This window comes from Macrobrachium nipponense, chromosome 47 (genome assembly GCF_015104395.2).
Source record: "Macrobrachium nipponense isolate FS-2020 chromosome 47, ASM1510439v2, whole genome shotgun sequence".
Classification (NCBI taxonomy): domain Eukaryota; kingdom Metazoa; phylum Arthropoda; class Malacostraca; order Decapoda; family Palaemonidae; genus Macrobrachium; species Macrobrachium nipponense.
The window spans coordinates 8,283,032-8,301,050 of record NC_087222.1 but is presented as its reverse complement, the minus strand read 5'-3'; the positions used below and the strand labels follow the sequence as shown (position 1 = coordinate 8,301,050).

Sequence of the window (18,019 nt, the reverse complement as noted above, 5' to 3'; positions counted from 1 at the left end):
GACGAAGAATCGGATACCAAGGGAGTCACGGGAGAGCTTTCCGACGACTTCCTGGCAGACCTTCGCTTCCCCTACCGCACAGCAGTGAAAGTAATATGAAAATGAAACAGAATACTGCCCTTGCGATTCACTTCATAGAACTTAAAGGGGGAAAGATCAATTCCCGGGTAAGAGCGGAAACTTGATCCATAATAATATGATGTTATCGTAATTATAAATGAAAATGAACAATACTGCACTTGCGATTTCACTTTCACAGCAATAAATCGTAAGGATTAATTCCCGGGTAAGAGCGGAAATTGATCCAAAATGACAATTTGTCCAAAATTGCATTTTTCCTAACTATACAAACCTGAGGTCCTTTTACAATAGGAAGGTACTAGCGGCAGCTGGATAGGTCGTAAGCTTTCGAACAAGGGGTTCGGTAGTTAACTGCTTGTCCGACAGGCGCAGCGCGCGCGACTGGTAGGTAAACAAATCACTTTTGCTTTTGGCCCAAGCAAAAACTGCAGAGTGAGGGGTTGGCATGAGGGGGGTGGGTCTATGTGTAAAAGGACCTCAGTTTGTATAGTTAGGAAAAAATGCAATGATTTTGGACAAATTGTCATTTGTTCCGACAACGGCATACAAACCTTCGGTCCTTTTACAATAGGAAGACTCACTTCTGGTGGGAGGAATCTGAGTCTTTTGTGAACAGACTGGTGTTCGCCCAACCTTGGAATGCCTCCCTGGTCGTAAGAGCGAGGGAGGGATCCAAGCCTCTGTCCGATTGATCGGGGTGTGCACCGCAGGATCAATGGTCAGACCTCTGGACAAGTACTAAGAGAGGGCAAGCGTATCTCTTCGTACCAGTACCAACAAGAACAAGTTCCTATTTGCAAGAGGCAAACATAAAGTTATGGTTTGTCTCTTGTTGGCATCCACTTCCCCCCCCGTTGTAGGAGGAAGTGGTGGATAGTTCGCTCCCATCCCTAGTGAAAGGGATAGGATGGGGCTCTGTCGAGTAGCTCACCGGCATCTCGTCCTTATCCAGCAAGGTGATGACGTATCCCTCTACACAGGTAGAGGGGAGAAAAGATAGGAAGAGAAGCCAGTCACTCTCTCATTCACTTATCTATTCTTACAGTCACACCAGGACTCGATGCTGTTCAGCCTGCTAGGGGTCTGGGTTAGCTAGACAACGTGTTGAGCAGCCACCACGGGTCCTAAGGAAAAACGATCCAAGGACCTGTGGGCAATATCCAAAGGTAGAAGGAGGTGCCGGTGGTCTGGTTGTACCAGACCCCTGCCTTCAGTACCTGCGCCACGGAGAAGTTCTTTGTGTAACTCGAGGGAGTGTACTTCTAGGTCATCTTGGTGCTGACGAAGAGTCTTCAACACTCATCCTGGGATGTCGAGTTTCTTCAGAAAGCGCGGTCGCGCTTTCACAGGACAAAGCAGCATCTCCTTCGCATCGAAGGCGGTGAAGTCCATTAGGGAGGGATTGTGAAGGACTCTAACCGATCGTCAGGAACCGAAGGGTTCAGAGTCTTCGCTACGAATTCGGTACGAAATCGAGCGTCACGAATCCCCATCCCCTGGATGCTTGACTTCGCAGGAAAAGTCATGCAATTACCTCAGAGGAAAAGAAGGAATGGTCGTATGACCTAACCCTCTTCTCGACTTCGGTGATGTCCTGTACCCATACTGGTCTATCCGTCTGCAGCGAAGTTGTTCTTCTCGGTAGTGGATAGGACACCGACACTCAATGGTGGGTGTCAATGGTATGGGTACTGTGACAAGCCGTTAGGACGAAGAAAAGATTGTTATGGAACAACCGAACTAAGTCCACAGCGAAGTTCGTAACAGACTTGGGCGCTCTGACAGCTGCCGACTGACTGCGTTCGGTAGGAGGCAAGTTGTCCAAGCACCCGAGCAAGTCACGTGACCTTCGCCTTAAAAGGGTTCTCTGCCAAGAGACTAAACAAATAATTTGTTCGTCACCGATGCCAGAAGGCAAGGTGATGACTCTCTTAAGGCATGTGCCCAACAGGCGAAAGTCAATTGCCTTCTAGAGACCGAGGTCCTTGATGGCAAGATATCTCATAGTATAGTTGATTCTCGGCTAAGGAGAAACAACACTATGTGTCGTTGAAGACGAAGGTGTACAAAAGAAAATGCAACCTACGTCTTCACAGCTGAACCGAGAGAAGGCCTCTCAAGATTCTGAACCTGTGCTACAAAGACTGAGAACGCTAACCGCTATTCATTGCTGTCCGGTGAGGATCGTAGTTGCAATAAAAGCGGAGCGCTTTTCTAGTAATGAAGGGAACAGGGAAATACTGCCTGAAGAACTGCTTCTCATGGGCTGAACATTTGGAAGTAGAGCTGTCAGGTCGGAGAGTAGGCGATGTCTTCTGACATACCCTGTTAATTCGGGGCGAGCAATGAATAATTGCAACACCTACGAATACGAGATATTTTGAAGACAAACTCAGATGTCTGCAAAAATCATTCGCATTATCGCGGTGCGATGCAGCGGTTGACTAGTACAGACTTCTGTTACCGTGCGGTAAACAGAAAGATGAAAGAGTCCAAGAGATATCTCTGTTGAAAAATTCTCGCAATGTCGAAGGCGATGAAATCGAGCGTCACAGCAGTAGATGGTCCTTCATTATTGCGAGAATCCCCGTTAATCAGAGACCTAAGTCATGATTGTTGGGCAGAGATACGGTTCGGTAGTCAATCAAACCAGGGAGAGAGAGACGTAACCGACCTTGCATCTCCGAGACCTAGCTGATACTGAGCCGCTATCAGGCAGTTTCAATACGCAGTAGCTCTCGGTGACTCGTCATCCTGAGTTGCCAGTTAATCATTATTCCACGAAGGAATGCGTTCGGCTAGAACCATCGAGCATAAAGAATACGCTCGAGCAATTATATTTAAACGAAACGGATTTCGGTAAATACAAAAGCTGATTTGGTGTTGTCATGACAATACCAAGTATCTAAAATCGAAACTGATAACTGCTGGGAGGTTGCAGGCAACCCCGAGTTGCAGTTCAATTAAGATACAATTCGTCTCGGTCACAAACCGTAGAGTTAACTACGGTATGCGCCTACCCCGGACAATTCAACTGTTACAAGAATCATGTCGCGAGGGTAATATACGTAGTATATTTGTAGGTTCTGTACAACGACCTCCATCCTAAATTCTTTTTCCCCTCGAGGAAGGTGAGAATAAGGATTGGAGATCGACCGCCTTCGTTCTCTAGTCAAGAGAGTGAAGGAGAAGTCTTTCCCAAAGGAAAGCTTCAATGGTGAACAGAATACCGAAGACGATAGTTCAAGCCAAACTGGAAGTTCCCGTCCGTTCTTCTCTATTCCAGGTTAATCGCCTACTGTGAGATACTCTTCTTTCAGCAGCAGTCCTTCTTCCAAATGCTAGAAATTACAGGAATTCGAGCATAAGCGAGGTTCCCGATTATCGTAACAATTATCGGGGATTCTCGCTCACTTTGGACCGTGGTCTCGCCTAAGTGTTTGGAGATCGTAAAAAACTCGAACACTCTGAGTGCGCTAGAAATTCCGTAGAATTCTAAGCACTCTGCGAAACCCCGACCGAATTCGTCAAAACGATATCGGCTGGTGTCCTCTCGATTCCCGTAGAAATCGAGAAAGGGGCAGGATCCCTCCTCAACGACCGGGGCTTACGTCAGGTAGGACCCGAAGGTCCCCCCGGTAGCGCAGCCCCTAACGTGGGATCTTACAGAGAATCTCTGTAGGATCCCTCCCCTTTCCCTCGTAGCCGTAAGGAGAGAGGGGCATGGGGGAGGAATGGATACTGGCTCGCCTTCCCAGCGGAACTAGCAGTTGGAGAAGAAAAGGCAGAGCAGCCATCGCCTTACGGCGATGGCTCTCCAGAGCCTGGGAAAACGTATCGTCAGGAGAAAACGTTTTCCCGAGGAGGGTTACGAACTCATACTGTAGGTAAGGATCTGCCGCCACTGTGAACGTCGTCTGGGTGGGGCTGATCGACACCTGAAGGAGAGAGACCGATACCGTCCCTCCGCGACTCATTTCAGTCCTCGTCGAGGTCGAAACCTCTCAGGAGGACCGAAGGGGTATTCAAATACGGTGTCCGAAGACACGTAGAAACGCCTCTGTCGCAGTAGAGGAGGTGAAGTAGCTTGTTCGACCGGCCAGAACTGAGAGAGCCTTCTTGTCCGGAGACGAGAGACTACCTGGTTCAACACAGTCGGAAAGCTCCGATCGCGGCAGACCCACCGTCGATTTGGGTTCCCTCTCGGGCCCCAAAACGACCCGAGCCGAGACGTGCGCTCGTGGTGGGAGCGCGATCCTTCCCCGAGGTCGTTTGTGCTGACGAATCAGCGGCCATAACCTCGGCAAAGTTCCTCTGGATCTCGGAATCACAGCATCTTGCAGAGTGGGACCGTTAAGCCCTTCGAACAAGAGCATATCCGAGAACCTTCCTCCTAAGAAGGGGGAACAGCGACAGCCCCTCTCGGTCTTACCCATCCACTTGCGCATACGTCCTGGCCGGTCCAAGAACCGTGCCTGGCACGTAGGGCGTCGTGGTGGGATCGTGAGGGGCGCACCCCTCACGATCACTCATCAAATACCTCGCTCCTCCCGGTGTAACCCGAGGAGGTTGAAGGTACGGGAGAGGCAGACCTGACGCTCCTCGTTGCTCGCTGGCAGAACCAGCAGGCTTGGAGGGCTGCAGGCGATCGTCAACCCGTGGTGGCGATCGAGCTGCAGGCCTGGTCGAACCGTCTCGCTGTGGAGAACGGCTGGACTGAGCACACGGCCCCGATCTCGAGTGTCAGAAGAGCTGGTGCTGGTTGCCATACCCGATCGCTCTCTGTGAGAGCGACGGTCAGGCGACCTGTAGGCTCCACTGTCACAGTGAGAACCGGTGCTTGTCCTCACGGCACGTCACGTCGCTGGTTCCAGCCGTGGCTGGCACCGGCGAACGGGAGGACCTCTCCCAGCCTCAGCCCGTGGCCGGTCGTGGACCGTCACGTCCCCGGGTAGCCAGCTGTTGCCGCCGCGAGAGTGATAGCTGGTCTGGTGAGAGTCGCGTGAGCGGCTGTCACCAGTCTTCCGCCCCGTGCCGTGAACCTGACGCTGAGCGGACTCAGAGGTCTGGTTCCTGGCTGCACGGTCGCTGGTAGGCGACCGTACACTCGGTACCTCCCGCGAACGAGAGGCCAAGACGGACCCTGATGCAGTGGCAGAACCACTGACACCAGGCGAGGAAGTACCGGTGTTAGCCGGTACCCCTCTGGTCCCCGTATTCTTCTTCCTTGCGGAAGAGAGACGGGCCCCGCTCCCGAAGGAGCAGGAGGACCAGCGGAATGGAACCCTCCCGTCCCACCTAGGTGAGACGGGTCCCGAGCAAGTTCCCAGGGAGACTTCTTAGGAGGGAGAGGCAACCTTCTCTTCCTTCGGCTGTGAAGCCCTTAGAAGTCGAAGGGGAAGAGGCGGCAGCCCGCGAGAGGAAGAAGAATGAAGAACGACCGACGACGGACGCTCTTCCTCCTCTTCTTTCGTCAGCTTCCTCAGGACAGACGTAAGATCTGCTATCCAGGGCGGAGCCGGGGCTGCTGTAGCCGAAGCTACAGGGCCCGGACGCACCTGTACAGACAGACCAAAGTCGGGGTAGTACCACCACGACAGGGACGACATCAGCAGGTATGGGCATCTCAGGAACAGCAGGCACAGCCAGCACAGCATCGGTAGGACCGCCAGCGCAGCAACGGCAGGGACAGCCAGCGCAGCAACGGCAGGGACAGCCAGCGCAGCAACTGCATGGACAGTCAGCCAGAATCGGCAGGTACGGCAGGCAGCACCGGAACACAGGAAGTGGAGCAGCAGCCGCAACATCCTGGTACCGGCGGCAGGTCCAGGGGCGAGCTCTAGGGCAGCGGAAGTGTCGGTCGCTGCAGGCGGCAACCACGAGCGGCGGCGGCACGCCCCCCTCTCGGTACGGCGAACGGCACACTTCACAGCGGCTGTAGGCAAGACTGTTACCACGTGAGGTGATTACACCAGGTGAGGAGGGACGTCGTCACCTGGAGCGTGGTCACCACTCCATGGGTGACCGCAGTAGGCCCAGACATAGAACCGCAGGCCCCTGGACACTAGCACGCCCTGCAAATGGAAGGACGCCCATACCTCACCAAGGTCCACCCTCGTGGCAGTAGCACCTGCGGAAATAAACAGTAGTAGCGATTAGTGGGGGGGAAGTCCCCTCGCGCGGGGGGTTGAGCCCTCTCCGAACGAGTGGGAAGACCCCGAATACAATTGTACATCGGGCACCGAGCGCCCTCCCCCCGCGCTCGACGGATCGGGCGAGGAGAGAACGCCGATAACCTCCCCCCCCCAAGGGGGAAGGGCCATCTGTGGGAGCTGGAGCTGAGTGGGGGGGGGTTTCTCGTTCCCCACCCCCCGCACAGCACCCATGTACCCAACAATAATATAAGAGCCCGAGAGCAATCGTGCCATCGGCCCCGAATGCAAGGGCATAAGGATCAATTCCCTGACTGAGCGGAACTTGAACCAAATAAATATTGATGCAATCAATAATAAAAAGAATAAAATGAAAAAGAATCTTGCATTACGATCACTTCACAATGAATAAGGGCTCGGATCGAGCGCATTTGCGCCCTCGGTACCGAGCGCAAGGGTAAAAGGATCCATTCCTTACCTTTATGGATCAAGGTTTATGGAAACCTTGATCCATAATGAATTGATGGCAATCAAAATATATATATGAAAATGAAAAAGAATACTGCGCTTGCGATTTCACTTCATACAAACTAAAAAGGGGAAGGATCAATTCCCGGTAAATAGCGGAACCTTGATCCCAGTAAACAATGCAATCTCAATAAAATATGAAAATGAAAAAGAACTGCACTTGCGATTTCACTTCATTCAAATAAAAAGGGAAAAGATCAATTTCCGGGTAAGCTCGGAAACTGATCCAAAACTGAGTATTGCTACAATCAAAATAAATATATGAATATGAAAAGAATACTGTACTTGCGATTCCACTTCCATACAGAATAAGTTTCCGTGCCGAGCGCATTCGCTCGGCAACGAGCATACAGGTCAAAAAAATATAAATGAAAAGAGCACTTACTTACGATTTTCATCTACACATTTCCAACCAAAATATACGCTCGGAGCGAGCGCTCTCCCGCCCTCGGCACCGAGCATACACAATACGAGGATCATTTCTGGGAAAAATGAATTCCCGCACTTACGCCCTTCAGTCCCGGCACCTCGGGTAATTGGAGGGCGTGGTGAAACCAAGATCCTTTAATTCACAATTGAATTCAATGGAAATAAATATGAAATGATTGTACTTACAATTCAGTTTCTAGATAAATAGAAAAGAACAAAAACACAACCATGCGAAAGCAACGACGATAAAGCTGGCAGAGAGCGATGATACACGTCCACACGCCAGCAGGCCGAAAGCAAAAGTGGTTTGTTTACCTACCAGTCGCGCGCGCGCCTGTCGGACAAGCAGTTAACTACCGAACCCCTTGTTCGAAAGCTTACGACCTATCCAGCTGCCGCTAGTACCTTCCTATTGTAAAAGGACCGCAAGGTTTGTATGCCGTGTTGGAACAAATTAAATTTGATGCAATTAATAAATGAAAATGAAAAGAAAACTGCATTGCGAATCCACTTTCATTGCATTCTATTCATACAAAATAAGAGGCTCGTGCCGAGCGCAATCAAGCTCTCGGCAACGAACGCACAGGGCAAAAATATAATGAAAAAGAGTACTTACATCTTTCAATTACACACTTTCGCCCAAAATACATGACTCGGCGCGAGTGCGCCCGCCCTCGGCACCGAGACATAATTAAATTCAATTTCATGAAAAGAGCGGAAATCGCCGCCTCTACGGCGATAGCTCCATGTTGATTCATAATTAAGTAATGAAAATGAAAACAGTGTACTTACAGTTTCATTTTCAAGATCAAACAAACCATTAGTAGAAAACACAATATAAACAAAGCATACGACGATGAAACGGGCAGAGAGCGATGACGAACACGTCCTTCACACCCGCGGCCGAAAGCAAAAGTGATTCTTCACTCTCGGGCGCGCGCACGATCGGACAAGCAGTTAACTACCGTTCTCCCCTTGTTCGAAGCTTACGACCGTCCCAGCTGCCGCTAGTTACCTTCCTATTGTTAAAGGACCGAGGGTTTGTATTACGTATCGGAACAAATTCGAATTTCTATCGGGGACGACGGAGTCTATAGCTAAGTATATATCTGAAAGGGAAGTTGAATGTATGAAAATACAAATTTATCCAATAGCTAGCTTGTAAAAAATACTTGATTGACAACTAAGCAGCATACCTACTATGGGTTTCAGAGACAGTGCAAGCACGTTTGTGGGCAATATTTCTGTAACGAACACTCGTATCAGAACGAGATTTTGCTATAGTGCATTACACCCAGTGCCATAATTTATAAGAGTATCGTGAATCACTAATCGTAAAGAATAACGACACTTGTCCTTGTACCAAGAGACAAAAACTCCATTATGCAGAAATGGATACTAACACGCGTATAAAGCTCCACCTACCTTCTCCCCCCCCTCCACCGCCACCCCTTTCCTTCGTTCCTTCGCCTTCCTTTCTCTCTCTCTCTCTCTCTCTCTCTCTCTCTGTTGCCATTCGGTATGTGTTGACCCTCCAAACTGGGTATAAGACTATACACAAAATGTTGAAATTGGTGAAATTAGGCTATGTATTGGAAGTATATATACATAAACATATTAAAGCCAATTTTTTTTTTTTTTTTTTTATCATTATTGCATTACTATGACAACTAGAATTCTTGGAAACAGTTTATAATAATGAAACGGCGTATGTGTGAAGCCTCCACTAATGTGGCAACGATGATTTTGCCATTCTTAGCATGCAAACATTAAAGCATGCAAACATTAAAGGTTACATTTATTTCTGGCATACGGTTATTAAAGAAATTCAAAATACTAATATAGACTGAAATCAATGAAAAGTGCTAGCAAAAACAAAAAAGCAAAAAAAAAAAAATGTATATAATTCAACTATCCGTTAGTCGTTTCCTCATGCAACTTATCCGTAGTCGTTCCTCTATGCACTTATCCGTAGTCGTTCCTCTATGGTTTTCGGCAGCCAGATGTACGAAAACGTTAGAAACATTTGATTGTATCTACTTTAGTAATATTTGTAAGTTTTCGGGGTAATTTGGTTGCAAAAAAGGGATAATATACATGAATTAAATTAAAATTTTTAATTAACAAAGTAAATTTAAACTAAATAACGAGTAAAGTAAACAATTTAGGGAATAAAACTTTGCAGTTTCGTCGTCTGCTGTTCGTAACTGTGTTTGTGGCGTGCGCGCTTAGGAACCAGGAACAGCAACGGGTTTAAAGTGCAATGTGGAATGAACTGAGACCAAAATGTGTATAATAACAATCAAATAAGCACTGTGGAGTTTCAGTTGTGATGGCAGTAAGGATAAAACCACTGATTACAAGGTAAGAATGAATTCAGTTCAAACCATGACCCCGGGAATAAAGTTTTATACTTTCAGTAATATAGGCAACAAAATGTTGTTTTATTGTGCTGATTACAACTGCAATCTTGAGTAAGATCAATAAACGTTACATATATACGCTAACATTGTTCAAACGAGTGCTGGGAAGGCTGGGGAAAGATGGTGGCCGTCACTGATCACAACCCTCCATGCAAAACGTAGCCGCCATATTGGATTTCAAAACTGCCTTGAAAACATATTTTACGAAGAGCTCACATGCTTATTTTAGTTCGTATGGGGCTTTCATATATCACATTATGTTGACGAAACTTCAATCTTTTAAATGGTATGCTTAGAGTTGCAATTGTATTCTTGTTTCACCAATTAAATATCGAGTGAATAAGACCCGTCCACCGTGATGAGGGTTGGCCTTCCGTGATGTTTTACCCTAAATCCTCCTCTACTCGTCTTATGGTTGGTTGAAAAAACAACCTAGGACATGGGGCTATAGCCTAGCCTAGGCTATAACTTTATAGACTAAATTGCCGTACCCAAACCTCCCGTAAAATCATTACAAAATCACACAGCATCATTGGACCAGACAGTCTTGGGATAAAGTAGGCCAGGATACAGGATACAGGGCATCCTGTAGCCTACAGTAATGAGATCCTACAGAAACTTATAGCCTAAACTTAACATTAGCCTATGAGTAAATCATTGAGATATCATAAAACATAACTCGTTTCATTTAGACAGTCTCAGGTTGAGACCCCATAGAAGGCTACGGTCTATAGGGTAACCTAGGAGTACCATAGGGCTAACTAGAGGTTAATTATATAATCTATAAACATCTATAACTCACATTATTACAGGAATTATCGGTTATCCTTGTAATTTACCAATTATTACGATTAATTAAGAATTGTCTCGATTATGAAGACGGCAGTTATTATAGAAAAAGACGTTTGAACTTTGAATAAAGTTACGTTACTAAGGCAGCCAATGGCGTGGTGACTGTGTTGACGTTATGGGCGTCTTTTCTTTGATAGTATTTATGTTTGTGGTTCTGGTTTACAAGTAGTTTCGGTTGTTTTCATTCCTTCTAATAAGTCAATTGGTGGACAATTGTAAGCAATCAGTGGGAGTATAATTAAAAATCCATGTAATTTACTAATAAACTGAATAATATAATGGTAATTATTAGGCCAAATAATGGATTCCGGTAATGGCGGTTTGTTTACGTTTTGGGCGTCGTCTCCTCAGGACTTCTCGTTCGTGGTTTCCGTTTGAATTTGATGTTTTGATTCAAACCTAATTGATGAAAAGGGGAAAGTTGGATATAATCATTGGAGAAATAATTTAAAATATAGAAAATTTATCTCATTGAGAAATGATTAGGATAAGTGACGATAAGTACTCCGGCCGATGTAGTAGTAGTAGTAGTAGTAGTAGTAGTAGTAGTAGTAGTAGTAGTAGTAGTAGTAGTAGTAGTAGTAGTAGTAGTAGTAGTAGTAGTAGTAGTATGTGGACTTTACTTAAGAAACGGATTTTCTGCTTGTTTTAATTCCACCTTTGTTCGTGTTTGTTTAAGTTATTTTTTCTTTATGCAATAGTACCATATTTCTTTCATACATTCTTTCCTATTTTCAACCTCTCCCTCAGCAGATCTGCAAAGAAGAGTACATTAGCTATCAGTGCCTTTTTATTTTCCTGATATGGCTGCTGCACAAAACTAGTAAGAAATATTCTAAATTTTTATTTTTCTCCTCACATCATGTATTTTCCCCTTTTATTCGATTTTTATTATTTAATTTTAGTATGCCTGTAGTCTGGCCCTACTGGTCAGTTTTGTTTTTTCAGTGTTGTCATACCAGATTTCTTCTCTTATGTTTTTGTAATAGCATTTTCTGTAGACTCTTAATGTTGTCTCGTCATTCATTTCTCTTTCTCTCTGCCATGCATTTCTGTCCCAGTTGTTTATTATTTCTTTGAGCTGTTTACCTTTAACTGCTTCAATTTTACTTAAGTTTATGTTTAATTCTCTCATATATTCTTTTACTTGCATTTTCCTGGGGGTTTTCTTGTTTTCTAACTGATCCCTGGTTATCTCATTTAGGGGCCTGTTTCCACCTCTCTCAAGTGTACTTTTCAGATAGAATAGTTTGGCAGGAATGAAGGAAGGAAGAGCCCCCTATTTCAGATCTTAACACATAAATCGCTGTGTATTTTGGTGCTTTCAGAATTGTTCTGTCTAGTACTTGATTGCCTACTTTTTGTAATTCATTGATGGATTTCTTGTCTTAGAGTTTCATGACTTCCATGGCATTCAAGAAGGGATGGCATTGATCGCTAGTCTTTTCCAATACAGCTTTCCTATTTTCAACCTGTTACAGATTTTACTGATGATTGCATTAGCCATATTTGCCCCTTTCTGCTTTGCTTCAATTTGGTTTATTTTTATCTGTTCTTTGAAGCAGCCTGCCATATTGTTGATTGTTACTTCTAGGTATCTTATCTGCTTAACTAGTTTCATTTCTTCTATGTGCTCCATATTTTCCACATCATCGATACTATACCAGTCGTTATATATTAATATGTTACTCTTGTCCTTGTTTATGTTTAGGCCACATTCACTCGCTATTTCCATAAGGGTTTTTATTGCTTTTGTTATTTCTTCAAGTGTGTGTCTTAGTATTAATCCATCATCTGTATATAAAAGTGCCACAATCCTTATACTCCATTCTAAAACCTTCTGTTGTATTTTCTAGTTTTTCTATATTCAGGTACTTATTACTAGGAAAGAAATATGGTTGACCCATTGCATCCCTGTCAATTACCATTAGTTACATTTAGCTCTTTTTTGTTCTATATGTTAAGGCATAGTCTTGTTACATCATTTGTATACATCTTTGCAACTGCATTTATTACTTCTGCATGCAGCCTATATTTCATCATGATCTCTATGAGCATTTTTCTATTAACTGAGTCAAATGCTTTTTGGAAGTCTATTGATACAACAAATAATTGGTCCTTTCTTCTGTATGTTTCTTGTATGCAGTATTGTAAGATATATAGATTATCGATTCCCCTCCTTTGCGTGGTAAAGCCTGATTGCAGTTCATTAATATTTCCTCTATATCTAATATGCTTTTCTATTTTGGTTTTCAGGATCCCCACGAAAACTGTATATGATGCATTTGTTAGAGCAATTGGCCTAAGATCTTTGACTGTGGGATGTTGTTTCTTGGGTGTAAGTGTTGGTTTTTACTTAAACCAGCTTCTCTGCGTTTTCCTGCCCTTCAGTATGCCTCTGGTGCTTATTTGCCTTCATTTTCTCGAGTTGATTTTTTACATCTTCTGTTATGTTTATTTCTTCTGAGGATTCTATTTCTGTCTCTGTTAGGGCATACACTCCATGCATGTGTTCTCTTAAAGATAATTGGTATTTAATCTGCTGTCCTAATCTTTTCACTCTTTCATGTCATGTTTATATTGTTCTCTCTTGCTTTCACTCCATATCTCTCCTATTTTGTTTTCTTCTTTTTGGTATTTTGTTTCCCAGAATTTTACCAGCTCTTTCCCTAGGGTTTCTCCCTTCATCTCTTGCTTACTTTTGTCTATGTCCTAATCCATTCTTTTTCTGATGTGGTCTTTCCTCTCAGCATGTCTATATATTCCCAGATTTTCCTGTGTCTGTATATATCATTCATTATCTCATTGCTAACCTTTTCTTCATATTCTTTCCTTATCATTATCTGAACTTTTTGTTTTTGTTTATGATAAGCTTCTTCATAGTATCTCTTTTCTTTTAATCTTGTGGCTTTCCTTTTTAATTTGTTATATATCCTTCTTTGGCTTATTTCTTTCTTTATTTCTTTGATGACCCATACTAGTTCTATTTCTTCTTGTTTTCCTTTCTTTAACCTTCTTTTGATTATCTTCTCGAGGTTATTTGCTTTGGCTTCACTCACTGTTTCCTCCAACTGGGTTACATCTCCTTTTCTGTCTTGTTGGCTTACATTATGTTCTATATATTCAAGGTATTTCCTGGTGGACTCTTCTATAATTTTCAGATATTTGATTTTTTTTCTTTCATTTCTGAATGTCTTCCTTACTTTAGTGTTCATTCTGAATTGGACCTCTATGAGGTGATGGTCGGATAGGTCATATTCATACTTTCCCTTATCTATCTCCATACATTCATAGTTTTTATGCATATTTTGGTTGACTAGGGCAAAGTCTATAGTGCTGTTCTGATCTCCTTTACTCCAGGTTATCTCTCCTTTGCAGCTGGGATCTCCATTTGATAGTGTTAGGTCGTATTTTTCCATTAGGTCCATAACGCATTTTCCATTTTGGTCAAGTTCTTGTGTCCCTATGAAACCTAAATGCCCATTGATATCCCCAAGGACAATCACAGACAGGTCTGTGTCTTCTCGATTGCTACATGTAAGGCACTTATTATTCGTTTATGTCTTTCTTTATCACTAGTTGACATGTAGACTACGATAAGGTTAAATCTTGCTTGTCTATAATTGCCCTCTACTATTAGAATGTCTTTGTGTTCCGACTTTTCTTTTTCCATCTGGGTCTCTCCTTTGGATCTTTACATTATTAGTAGACCTCCTCCTTTGGTGTCGTCTTCATCTCTCATTGAGTCTCTCTTTCTGATACTTGATGGAAATAGTAATTTTTGCTGTTTAAGGTGTGTTTCTGTGATGCACATTATTGTGTTTTCTTTTGTTAAGTCCACTAGCTCGATTAATTTTGCTTTTGTCAGCCCTTGGGTGCTTATGAGCTTTATTTCTAGATTTCTTGATGCATCTTCTGTGTTGCTCACTATCTTTTCATTTTCTCTATTTATAAGTGCTTCTACCATCTAACCGTTTATCTATCATTTGGAAACAACTATTTTCTCCTAAGCCTAATAAACTAATTTCCCTTCTTCTACAGCCTACCTCAGAGTCTCTAACATTACTAGATCATCTATTTTCTCCTTACTCTAAATTACTTACATTCCTAAAAATATTATTACTCCCCATCTTTAAATTATTTCTAGCTATTTTATATTTTCCTACCTCTAACTCATCTACATTAGTACTAACAATTCTATTGTGTCTATCTAAAGTTCCCTGAACTCCTTTTTAGAGCATTCTGGTCGTCTGAAAGTTTCCTCCTATCTTCAGCTCCCCCTTACTGATTAACCATCCTTTCTCTTTGTTTTCCTGCTTTTTCTTTAATTCTGATCTTAATGCAATCTTTTTCTCTTTCTTGTGCAGTTATGTCTGGTACTATAGATATTTTTTTTGTAAATTTCCTTCTTTGCATTCTTTAGCAGTCTGGCACTTTTTAATGCGGTCCATTTTTTCCTGGGTCTTGATCTGCCTATTGTCTCATTGCTTTGTTCCTGTTGCGGTCGCGGCCTACCTAACCTCACTACTTTAATGTTCCTCTCTTCTGTATTAAGGTTAAGTTCTTTTGTGAAAATTCCACTGCACCTCTCTTCATCTCTAACTCACAATTTTCTATTTACCATCTCCAGCTTGAGGCTCTGGCAAGTTGAATATGATCAGGTTTTTGGTCCTTCCATTCTGTCTTTGTCCTTCCTGTGCCTCTCTTATTTCCTCCTGAAGTTGTTTTCCCTTATTCTGGCTGCTTGCTGAAGATCTAGTTCCTTTATTTCTTTGGCTAGGGTCGTTTTAATGTTCCTAAGGGTTACTTCTATTTTGTTGTAGTAACCTTAAAACCTTTATCGATTGCTTATGATGAACCAGGAATCATCGGGAGGCGTCCAAAACTGGCTCGCTATCCCTTACTAAAACTTATACTCGCATATGAAATCACATACATGATCGCTATTCATAAGGCATAATATAAAAAATTACATAACGAAAGTAAATACTTGTTAAAATTATACGATATTTAATTGCATTTAGTTATATTATAATGTTTTGTTTTATTATTTCGTATATTTATTCACCAACCGATACACCGGCTTTGCAGTTGGCTCGCTATCCCTTACCATTCTTATAATTCCGTACATTATTCATATTTCGTTATATAACGGAATATATAACGAAATAAAGAAAGTATATAACGAAAATGAATATTTAATTAAATATTAGACTATTTCGTCCAACTATTTGTTAATATTAACTTTTTATTCATTTTGGAAAACTTTTCTTCAAGGGCCTTGATGGATGGTTCCAGGATAACGTCATTGGTACGGCAGCCGGGCACCGTGTTGTCAAAACATCTGCGGTGGACATAATATTTAAGTAAGTGTTATATCTATATAAGTAAGTATGGGTCTCTCTGAGGAATTCCTCTCACAACGATTTTATTTTCTAATGTTTTTGTGTATTTACTTCTTTCCGTGCTATTTGTCTTTTATTATAGTTATTAGTGTGTCTCATAAGAAATTACCGATTGATTTTCACTGCGTATTGCCGTCTGTCAGGTAATCGACAGACAGGAACTATTGATACTGTATTTTTTGTTTTGTATTCATGTGAAAACCAAATATATTTGCATGCCATATATTTTGCCAAAATATGTACGCCTATATTGCATGACATAATAATGATGAAAGATCCACATTTACTCGAGAATGACACTCTTAACATTATTTTATCTGATTTTGCTATGTTTTGTTACATAGTATCTGAGGTGCGGTTAGCACCGAAAAGATGGTTTTACTCATTAGACGTTTAGAAACGAAGTATAATTACTGTTTTTAGTTATGATAATTCATTTGTCCTTATATATATGAAATTGCTCTTGGTGAGTGTATTGCGCATATCACGTATGGTAAGAGTTGAAGGTGTTATTGGGTCTTGTTTGTGTCTCTCGCCAGAGAAGCCATTAGGAGAGGTCAAGAGATCGGGAGGGGAAAGGAAGGGTAGCAGTTCGCCCCTCTGGTCGCTCCTTTGCGTGCCCCTCTAGAGGTGTGTATGCGTATGTGCGTAGTAGCTGTATGGGCGTAACATCTCCCAAAATGGTATTGACACACACCACCAATTAATTCACTACATTTAACAAATATGTTTAAATTGCACAGTTTTATTTGGAATTTATTTTTGACAACGAACTTGATATTATGAAGTTTTTTATGTTCATGAAAACCCTGTAAGTCAGTTCTGCATTCGTGGTAATTGTATAACTCGTCTCTTTTCCCCAACAAAACCCGAATGCAGGACGGAACAAACAGCTTCTTGGCTCAACTTTTGAGGTGCCCTGTCATCGAGTGTTGTGTAGTGATGTGTGTGTAGATTTAGAAAGGGCGATTGCCCTGATTCTTTGAATTTTGTCGTAATTTGTTTCATTTGAGTGCCATTGATTTATAATTCCCCTTGAGTGATTAATTTCATTTGTCAGTTATATGTTATCACTCCTGATATGTTTAACTTTTAGTTATTAAATTAATTTTAACTGTAAATTTATCAAATGCTTTTCATTATCCCTCGATTTGATCTCATTTTTCTATGTTTCAGTTTTTTGGATGGTGAATATAAATTGATCTGATAAACCTTTATTGTGTCATACTTTAAGGTTATGCAAATAACTTTTAGAGACGAGATAACACAGCGGTCCTCTAAGGTCTGAAAATCAACCTGTGAGTACTCGCAACATTTAGAGAGAGAGAGAGAGAGAGAGAGAGAGAGAGAGAGAGAGAGAGAGAGAGGAGCGTACCTCTCGTCGTATCTCCTATAGCGATTTATGATCTGAGTTCATGTCTACAAGGACTGCTCAGCAAGTGAAAGCACTTAACTGTGGTACTATTCATTAATGATATTGGTGTGTTATCCTCGTTAATAATGAATTGGGTTGAGTGATATCTCCCATAATTTAGAAACCGCAAAGGGAGTTTTGTGCAGTTGTTACGTAAGGCTTTTAGCGGTTTTTTGACCAAGTAAACAACGTTAAAACATAATACAGTCCACTATAAGTCCATTTTTCTCGCCACAATATATTTTATATATATGTACTATATATATATATATATATATATATATATATATATATATATATATATATATATATAATATATATATATACATATATATATATATATATATATATATATATATATATATATATATATATATATATCACATACTATAACCAAATACACACACACACACACACACACACACAACACACACACACACACATATATTATATATATATATATATATATATATATATCTATATATATCAGGGTCTTACAAATTAAAGTTTTCATAATGAATGCAATAACTTTTTTCATTGATATCTGAAGCACTGTAAAACTAAGTAACATAGGCTTTTATAAAACAGACAGACTAAAGAACACCCATCTAAAACACAAACACACAGATACACACTATCTCTCTCTCTCTCTCTCTCTCTCTGTCTCTCTCTTTGCCTCTCTCTCTCTCTCTCTCTCTCTCTCTCTCTGCCCATTTTTCTCTCCTTTCTCCTCCG

General features: G+C 42.2%; 2 protein-coding genes across 3 annotated transcripts in view; one reads left to right on the top strand and one right to left on the bottom strand.

Moving 5' to 3' along the window:
• The window catches only part of LOC135204517 (uncharacterized), a 624,442-nt gene extending 613,808 nt beyond the window's left edge, over positions 1-10,634 (bottom strand). The window contains exon 1 of the mRNA XM_064234685.1: positions 10,416-10,634. The gene's annotated coding sequence lies outside the window, so the exon portion shown is untranslated. The remainder of the gene's footprint in view (positions 1-10,415) is intronic.
• The window catches only part of LOC135204693 (zinc finger protein OZF-like), a 553,364-nt gene that overhangs the window by 274,373 nt on the left and 260,972 nt on the right, over positions 1-18,019 (top strand). The gene's annotated exons all lie outside the window — the stretch shown is intronic.